Source organism: Vulpes lagopus, chromosome 19 (assembly GCF_018345385.1).
Source record: "Vulpes lagopus strain Blue_001 chromosome 19, ASM1834538v1, whole genome shotgun sequence".
Classification (NCBI taxonomy): domain Eukaryota; kingdom Metazoa; phylum Chordata; class Mammalia; order Carnivora; family Canidae; genus Vulpes; species Vulpes lagopus.
Window position 1 is genome coordinate 47,116,912 of NC_054842.1, and position 10,214 is coordinate 47,127,125.

Sequence of the window (10,214 nt, forward strand, 5' to 3'; positions counted from 1 at the left end):
ATTCCTCGCCATTTATTCTCTCATATCCACTGCAATTTGTTTTACTCCATAAATCCATCAAAATAGTTTTGAATGTGTCACCAATGACACACAGTTAGCTCCATACTGCTAACTGTAGCCATGAATTCAGCCAACTATGTCTTACTTGTCTTATTGGTTAGGAATCCTACCAGTTGATGATCTGACTTTGGAATATGGAACTTGACACTCAGTCTTGATGTTTTGGCTTTCTCAGTCTCCTTTGTTAGTCATTTCTCCATTCTTCAATTTTCGAGTGTTGGCACACCTCAACGTTCAATCCATGATCTGTGGGTTTTTCTTTTTCCTCTTTGGATGATCTTTTATTCCCCCTAGCTATATTGTGACATGGTTGACATTCAGCATTGTGTAAGTTTAAGGTATATGACATAATGATTTTCTATATGTATATATTGCAAAATGCAATATGATTAATTGATATATTTATATCACCTCACGTAGTTACAATTTTGTGTGTGTGTAAGGACTTTTAAAATCTATTCTCAGAAACTTTAAACATGCAATACAATATTGTTAACTATAGTCAACATTACATCCCCAGAATTGATTCATCTTATAACTGAAAGTTTGAATCTTTGACCACTTTCACTCATTTCCCCCACTCCTCGCTCCCTGCCCCTGCTAACCACCAATCTGTTCTTTATTTCTAGGAGTTCAGTTTTTTTTCAGATTCTACATGTAAGTGATACCATACAGTATTTGTTTTTCTCTGCCTGACTTATTTCACTTAGCCTAATGCCCTCAAGGTTTATCCATGTTGTTGTTAATGGTAGGATTTCCTTCTTTTTTTATGGCTGAATTATCTACCTATGTGTGTATACGTATACATATATCCCATTTTCTTTATTTATCTATTTACTGGACACTTAGGTTGTTTCCATGTCCTGGCTATTATAAATAATGCTGCAATAAACATAGGAGTGCAGATATCCTTTCAAGATAGTCCTTTCATTTGCTTTAGATATATATCCAGAAGTGGAATTGCTGGATCATGTGGTAGTTCACTTAGATGATCTTTTAAGATGGCTTTACTTACTACCTAAGAGGGCTTCAGATTTGTATCTCCCATTTATCTCTATATTTCCCACCTATTTCTCTCTCCTGAGCCCCAAGAAACATATGTACTATTAGAGATTTGACATATCTAGCAGACGATCAAATATCACAAGATAAAAAACAGCTGTTCCTATAGTCTTCCAAACTATATGGAATTTTTCCTTCAGTAATCTCATATTAGTCTTTTCTTCATCCTTCCCTTACATCTCACATCTATTTCATCAGTAAATCAGTTGGCTCCACTTTCAAAATTATCCCAGTAATCCCAAATATATTTCTCATAATTGCTGTCACTACTAATCTAGTGGAAGCCACCATTATCCTCATTGAAATAAACTCTGATAAACTGCTATACTTTGGGGAGTGAATTAAAAATTGATATTTTAAAACATAATTTGTTATTTCTTATAGTCAGCCACTGTAAAACATGACCAACAGAAACAAATTTGTTTTTAATTAAGGATTAAGTAGGATATTTACCAAATAATTTAAATATGGTTTTTTTGTTTGTTTGTTTGTTTGTTTTACCACAGAAATGAAAGCCCAGTACATAGGTTGCTTAGAATGCTGTTATAGTTCATACAAAATGTTTGGGTCAAAGCCCCCCCTCCTTTTTTAAAGAATCAATAAACAAAAATGTGGAATGCTTTAAAATCAATAAGATTTGTTGCATGTATCATATGTCCCTTGGAACTCCTAATGAATATACCCTCGAGTTTAATTCTAAAACGTTTAAGAACAAAGGACAATCTTTTTAAAAATATGAAAAAGGAATATAAGCATAAGATTCAATCAGTGTAAGAGTGCTTCCCTTTAATTCATGTAGCATTTATTAAACTCCAAGGATGTGCTTTTCCTATGAGAAGTGCTCTAGAACCTTAACAATGAAAACAATAAACTGAATATAATTATACATCAGAATGTGTTATTTGCCCTAACAAAATTATATTAAAAAAATACTAGGTAAGGCTAAGTTTTGAATTGATTAAAAGTAAGGAGGATTAAGAGCACAGCACAAAATGGTGGCCATTAAAGCAATTACATTTTTTTCTAGAAAATAAGTAATAGAGATCATAAATCAAGGTCCTATAATTTTTACTGGAAGACATTTTGTACATATACTCCCAATCCTCTGTAAATATATTGTTGCAAAGTGAATCAGAAAGTGGGACACTGTAAAACAGTTTATAGATTTCTATATAAATCTGACCAAGAATCAACATCACATAAATTACAGCTTTGGTCATCAAAGTCATAAGAACAGATATGCAATAATTAGATACTTATTATTCAAGTTAAGTTAACAATTTACACTCTTTCTTGTACAAACATATGCATGAAGACATTGGGGCACACAATTCTCATGATCAAATATTTGTAAAGAATAAAGACTGTTCTATTCTAAATATTGAGGGAAATATCACTGCAATTAATCAAATGAAACAGGGCCTAAGATGGATAAAGAAAAAAAATTATAAGAATAATACCAAAATGCAGAATTGCTCTTACACCCAAAATTTCTTTAAAATATGGGTAAGAGTAATAAATTGTGCCTCTTTCTTTATCTTTTATTTCTAGGTAGTGCTACTCATGAGTTTGCTGAAGTAAGGCTAGATGTATTTAAACTTGTCATTTCAAACCCCATAATGTAGAGGCCCAAGCGCTGAACTGAGCCAGGTATTCTGGGTACCAGGGATGGTAAGGAATCCTGGCTGGAAACGGGAATGGAGTCAAGAAATAATTCAGACATAAGAAGTGAATAGTCATTATTTTATCACTATCCAGTTAGCTCCCTTGCTGTTGATTAAGGGAGGAATTAATAAGTAATTTACCTATTAAAGGATTAACAGTAGGGGCAAAATAACTGCAGCAAATCCAAGTTTCCTTGGCTTTCCTGGTTACAAATACTCAAATCTCTTGGTAGATGAGGCCAAGGGGATTTCCAGAGTCAGAGTGCCTATGCTAAAAACCCGGTTCTGTCTTTTACTGTGTAGGTCATTTTGAATAAGTTATTTAACTGCTCTAAGTCTCCATTTCTTCATCTATAGAATATGGATACTATATTAAATTTGTACTTTTTCTGAAATTGAATGATAATAATATACATAAAGTTCCATCATGTGAATGGTACTTGAATCATATAATCAGTGTATTATCAGCTGTTAAGAACAAATTGGTTATGTGGAGATAAAGGAGGAAAGCCAACTGTATCTCTCACCTTTTTTTCTTTAAAGATTTATTTATTTGAGAGAGGAAAGAGACAGCAGGGGAAAGGGAGAGAGAAACCTAAGTGTATACTCTGGGCTAAGCATGAAGCCTGACGCAGGGTTTGATCTCACGACCCTGAGATCACGATCTGAGCCAGTACCAAGAGTTGGCCGCCTAACCAACTATACCACCCAGGTGCCCCTCTCCTATCTTTTTGGATTAGATAACTAGATGAATGGTGATGCTGTTCATGAAGATAGGAATACAAAGAAGACAGATATGGTGTGGATATGGGTTGGAAAGATGTGGAGAAAAGAAAGAGGATTCTAGTTTTAGGCATATTACAGTTAAAGCTTATATGAGGTGCCATTCACCACTTTCCATCAATATCCCTTTCTAAGGAAAACTACACTCAGCAGGTATTGAGAGATGATAGATGGACAGATAGACAAATAGAGATATGTGGAAAGAGAAACTAGCTTTGATTTTTAAAATTGCTGGCTTTTAAAATTCCATGTTCTTAGTGAGGCTTAACTGTACTTGCATTTATATTCTTATCTGTGATTGCTTCCTGAAAATATGCCCCCTTTGCAACCAGATGTACCCTGACTAGTGTGGGTGAAGCCATCCATCTACTGGTGTTCTCTGTTTTCTGTAATTCCCCAAAGGGCTCTATATCATTACCACATTTGCTCAATAAAAAAGTGATAGATTCTATTTTTAAAAGATTAGGGTGATGATATTACTGAGAAGTTCGTATCATACTCATGTACTTTGAACTCACATATGTATATTCCTCATTTCAGAGTTGGCCTGACATGAAGGGCTATGTTTATTTCAAGCTGCTTAATCTAATCCTCCTCCCAGAAACCCAAGAAAAATCATCACTAAGCAGACAGTTTTGTTGCAAGCCCTTCTGACATGATGTCACATAAAGTTTAATAAAGAAACATAGCAAAAGGCATAAGATGCAGTGTGCTAAGAAACCAAGAGTCACATAATTTCATATTTTTCTAAGTCCCATATTTAGTATTCCGCATGCCAATGAGTCTTTGAAGGGAAAGGTGAAGGGAAAGGTGAAGCCTCGCATTAAGAGTCTAGCTCAATCCTCACTCTCTTACTTCTGTGGTTCCTGGGAGGTAACTGATAGTTCCAAATATATTATTAAGTTGTTTTTAAAGGTTGGGGCTTTATTTGATTCATGTTTCTTTACCTGGAGACAACTAATGTAATATTTAACCATAACAGGCACAATTTAAACATATCATTGGTATATTTATTAACAAATCTACGTGAAAAGGTGGCACTTTTTTATTTATGGAATGTTGTGAGTAATACGATGCAGTGTAGCACAGAAAAATTAATGTGTTTTTTAAGTTACACTTCTAAAGATTTTGCCCAACTACAAATAGTCTGCAATAGACATCATTCGTTCACTGATTCAAGCAACCTGCTTCTTAGCTTGCCTTCCATGGAACTCTGGTCTGAGGAATCAAGAGGGTAACACGAGACTCAGAGTCCATGGCCTTGGAAAGGGAGTATCATTGAATTATGAGCTGTGGGAATTGAAAGATATAAGAGGTCAGGGAACTGACTGTCACAGGACATGGCCACACAACAAGTATGAAACACAAGAAAATACGCTTTGTGAAAGAAGATCGAGGGAACATAAAAATGCAAGTAAAAGATCTTTGAAACCATCATGCAAAATTTTAACTATTGATGAATAATTGTACTATGTGAGTGCTAGTATGGAGAAGAACTCACTAGCGTATTCTATCGGTAACAATAAAATGTTGCCTGTTCAAAATTATAGTCCTCATTGGGTCTTTCTCATGAACATTATCAGAGCTGCAATTTTTACCCTGTAAGCTTTGTATCTCAGGGACCTTTAAATCTCAGAGAAAAAAATGCAAGTCTAAAAAAGAAACACTATAATTAGGTGCATTCTCTTTAGTATAGTTCTCTCTCATCCAGAATCTGAAAAGTTCCTTTCTTTAAGGCTTGGCCTCTGGTAAGTGGGAACTCTGTTACATCCTCTGTGTACAGACATTGTCTCAGAGACATGACAATTTGCTAGTTTGAATTACCTTGCTGACTTATTATAAATCTGAAACTTTCCCTGTTTTACAACTAAATATGATCCAATGTCATGTTTGTAAAGAAAAAAGCCATTGAGAGCCATTGAGTCAGGACACATGACTCATATTCTTGTAATCAGTTACCACATTACTGGCCGAGCCATCATGGAGGTAGGGAAGACTCACTCATTAGGATTACAAAATCCCAAGCATTTGTCCCCTTTGTCTGCAACAAAGGACAGAGGAGAGTGGAATTGCTCTATTCTGGGAACACTTTTGGGATTAAGAATGGGCTTAATTTCTCCCTACAAGATGAAGAGTGACAATTCTTCACAACAGAACACTCATACCTCTTGACCCTGATAAGGCCCCAATCTGACTTCCTAAGATTATGCCACTTTAGGTTTCTGATTATACAGGGTCAGGGAAGGATTTTTAAGGGGCATTTCTTTCTCCTTTAGATGAGAACTTTTGTAAGGACAACAATGAATCATATTTTTTTCTAGTTCATTTTAATCAATTCTATATGGAAGTTATAAGCCTTTATTGCCAAGGTTAAGACAATTTATTTTATGTTTAATTTTTTTCTTTATGATACTTGCAGAGTTTGAAATGGGATACATTAAACTAGCAAAAATTTGAGAACGAAACCATACAAATGATAGTACCATAAATGCTATCAAGAGAATATTTCATTTGCTGTTATGATTACAGCTAATACAGTATGTAACTTTAAATTAAACTAAGACAGGTGCAAATCTAGATGCACATAATTTTCCCTCTGAGGACTGTGTGGCAATTATTTATGTGATGACAGAAATAATACTCTTAAATTTCATAATTTGAGCAAGCTACACAATTTCAAGCCATTTATCATTTAGCTCCTTAAAAGCAATAATAAGACATTACAACAGAATCATTATCAGTTCAAACTTAATGATCTTAATCATGAATTATATTTTCTCATTGTACAGATATTTTATTTTTCTCTATTTAACTGATAAATGCCTGAAGGAGACCAAAATAAAATAAATCGACACTCAACATTTATAATATACAGCTTTCTCTCCCTTCAGGCCTAAACAGGCAGTTTAAGTGTTTCTATATTAGGAAGTTTAAAAATACATTTGTAGTTGGGAGTGAGAGGAAGGGCAGGCGTCTTATTGAAAGATTTGAATGAGGGATCCTGGGTGGCTCAGTGGTTGAGCATCTGCCTCTGGATCAAGTATGATCCTGGAGTCACAGGATTAAGTCCCACATGGGACTCCCTGTGGGGAGTCTGCTTCTCTGTCTGCCTGTGTCTCTGCCTCTCTCTGTATCTCTCATGAATAAATTTTAAAAAAATTAAAAAGGGAACAGGTTGAGGTTAAGGAGTATGATTTTCTCAGTCTTTTTTTTAATAAATAAATATATATTTTTCATTGAAGTTCAATTTACCAACATATAGTATAACACCCAGTGCTCATCCTGTCAAGTGCCCCCCTCAGTGCCCATCACCGAGTCACCCCATCCCCCTGCTCACCTTGTTAGTTTCCCAGAGTTAGGAGTCTCTCATGGTTTGTCACCCTCTCTGATATTTCCCACTCATTTTCTCTCCTTTCCCCTATTATCCCTTTCACTATTTCTTATATTCCCTGTATGAATGAAACCATGTAATGTTTGTCCTTCTCTGACTGACTTACTTCACTCAGCATAATACCCTCCAGTTCCATCCATGTCAAAGCAAATGGGGGGTATTCATCCTTTCTGATGGCTGAGTGATATCCCATTGTATATATAGACCACATCTTCTTTATCCATTCATCTTTCGATGGACACCGAGGCTCCTTCCACAGTATTGTGGACATTGCTGCTAGAAACATCGGGGTGCAGGTGTCCCATTGTTTCACTGCATCTGTATCTTTGGGGTAAATCCCCAGCAGTGCAATTGCTGGGTCGTAGGGTAGCTCTATTTTTAACTCTTTGAGGAACCTCCACAGGGTTTTCCAGAGTGGCTGCACCAGTTCACATTTCCACCAACAGTGCAAGAGGTTCACCTTTCTCCACATTCTCTCCAACATTTGTTGTTTCCTGTCTTGTTAATTTTCACCATTGTCACTGGTGTGAGGTGGTATCTCATTGTGGTTTTGATTTGTATTTCCCTGATGGCAAGTGATGCGGAGCATTTTCTCATGTGCTTGTTGGCCATGTCTATGTCTTCTTTGGAGAAATGTCTGTTCATGTCTTTTGCCCATGTCATGATTGGATTGTTTGTTTCTTGGGTGTTGAGTTTAATAAGTTTTTTATAGATCTTGGATGCTAGCCCTTTATCTGATAGGTCATTTGCAAATATCTTCTCCCATTCTGTAGGTTGTCTTTTAGTTTTGTTGACTGTTTCCTTCGCTGTGCAGAGCTTTTTATCGTAAGTCCCAATAGTTAATTTTTATCTTTGTTTCCTTTGCCTTCATGGGTGTATCTTGCAAGAAGTTGCTGTGACCAAGTTCAAAGAGGGTGTTGCCTGTGTTCTCCAGGATTTTGATGGATTCTTGTCTCACATTTAGATCTTTCATCCATTTTGAGTTTATCTTTGTGTCTGGTGTAAGAGAATGGTCTGGTTTTATTCTGTTGCACATGGTTGTCCACTTTTCCCAGCACCATTTATTGAAGAGACTGTCCCTTTTCCAGTGGATAGTCTTTCCTGCTCTGTTGAATATTAGCTGACCATAGAGGGTTTGCTTTTGTTTTTTAATATTTTATTTATCTATTCATGGGAGACAGAGAGAGGCAGAGAGAGAAGCAGGACTGATGCGGGACTTGATCTCAGGATCCTGTGATCATGACCTTAGTCAAAGGTAGATGCTCAACCCCTGAGCCACCCAGGGGGGGCCAGGAAGAAAAGGGAGCAAAGTTCTCAAAGACCCTTAATCCTTGTGGTGAGTCCTCCTTCCGTGCCCAGCTGTAGTCACACAGCTACCCCTGCCTATCTGCTGCATCCGAGCAGGAGAGACCTGCCTTTCCGTGCTTGTGATGGATACCTGCTGACATCAGGAGGATTTCTAGACACTCCTGGAATGTATCCTACAGTGCTTTATGTCACTATTATTTGTAACTTCCTTTAGGCAGAGAATCTGTGCGTGCTCCCCAAAAGTGCTAAGGAATTTTCAAACAGTCATATCTGTAAATATTTGTTTAACTATCAGCTGTCTGTAAGAAATATTTATTTCATGACTCCAAGAGGAAAATGAGGCAAAGGTAAGAAAATGTCACAATATTATTTCTTGTTTCAAATTAGGGTTTTTCCTAAAACTAAGGTGGGGGATTTCTTGAAGTCACTCTTGTGTTCCCTAATGGGCCTCGTACAGGTTCTACTGCAGGACAGTGTTTAAAACACATCCTGGTTGGAAAAGTAATCTTGGACTATGTGTGTATATGTTTATATATAATCATATGTGTGTATATAATTTTATAATAAATAATATGTATATAATGTTAGCTATACACATTGGCCGTATTTATCTATTTATTTAATATATATTTAAGTGCTAGTTAGTAATAATGGCAAGTGTAAAGATTTATGGAGAGGTGTGCTGGCAAATGTTTAACAACTATCTCTTCGAAAAGCGGGTGTTGAGGGGAAGATGGTGCTGATTTAAATGCTTTGCCAGTTTCCATGGTCTAAATTTTCTCCTATGTCCAGTTCAAACACTACCTTGTCCCCAACTAGCTCAAAAAATTGCCGAAAATTTGACAATAGGATCTTAGGAGCTGGTCTGAGTGGGATTCAGCACTCCATTGACTATGGATGTATGGATCTGCTTGTATGTGTAGGTAGTCAGAATAAAAGGTATCAAATTATGTAACAATATTCCCTGAATCTTCCAGGAAGTGACTTTTTTGTGTCATATTCCTCTAGACATTCTCATTCTATATTGCCATTGGCTTCCTGTGACTTGTGTCGCATTACAGTAAATCAAATTATAATTGTATCAACCATGGACAGTCTATCCGTGTCCTTAGGTAGTTGGATACAATAGATTGAGCACAATTGATCTGCAGGCAAGAATGCATAAATTATTTTTTAAAATTTTAACAAAATAAAAATAAAAATTTTAACTGGCATACATCTATAGTATACACATGTATTTGGTTCTGAAATTTCTGTGATACATAGACAATGGAAGAAATTAAATATTTCATTACATGAAAGAAACTGCTATTTTAGTGATACAAAAGTTTAATGTAAAATATAACAGCTATTCTCATTTCTTCTTAGCATTTATCTTCAAAAACTCACTTTCTAACTCACTTCCTATTTTCTTTTCTGATGACCTCTGGCAAGAATAACCTTTGTAATTAAAATTGAAAAGAAAAAGAAAAAGAAAAATCAGGTTAATATCTTTGAACTTTCTAATGTCCAGAATAATTCTCGTGTTATGCTGGCACCTTTCTGAAACTTTTTGAAGTACCTTTTAGACAGATTTAAAACTTGATTGGGGGACTAAAAATTAGTTAATCTGAGCCTTGAAGTTCTTCCAAGTAACTGAAGTCATTTCAGTTATCACTTATCCAGATAATTTTGTGCAAGAACACTTCCAGAAGCCAATCATGGCGGTTTTCTTTTAACATTGAAGCAGCCACGACACATAACTGCAAGAGGGAAATATAAGAATGTACATATCAACACTGTGACTTATTCCTGTTATCTTAAAGGAAAAAATGATTAATTTATGTTGTTTAATTTAAATTACCATGTTAGAGGACCTCCGTTTCCAGGAAGATGGAAGAGATATAGTTTTTCCTACTCTCCTTGTTAAATGCAACTAAAAAACATAAGACAGCGAATGTGGGAGA

At 35.8% G+C, this 10,214-nt stretch overlaps 1 pseudogene; it reads right to left on the reverse strand.

Moving 5' to 3' along the window:
* LOC121478614 overlaps positions 1 to 10,214 on the reverse strand; it is a 28,118-nt pseudogene that overhangs the window by 4,209 nt on the left and 13,695 nt on the right.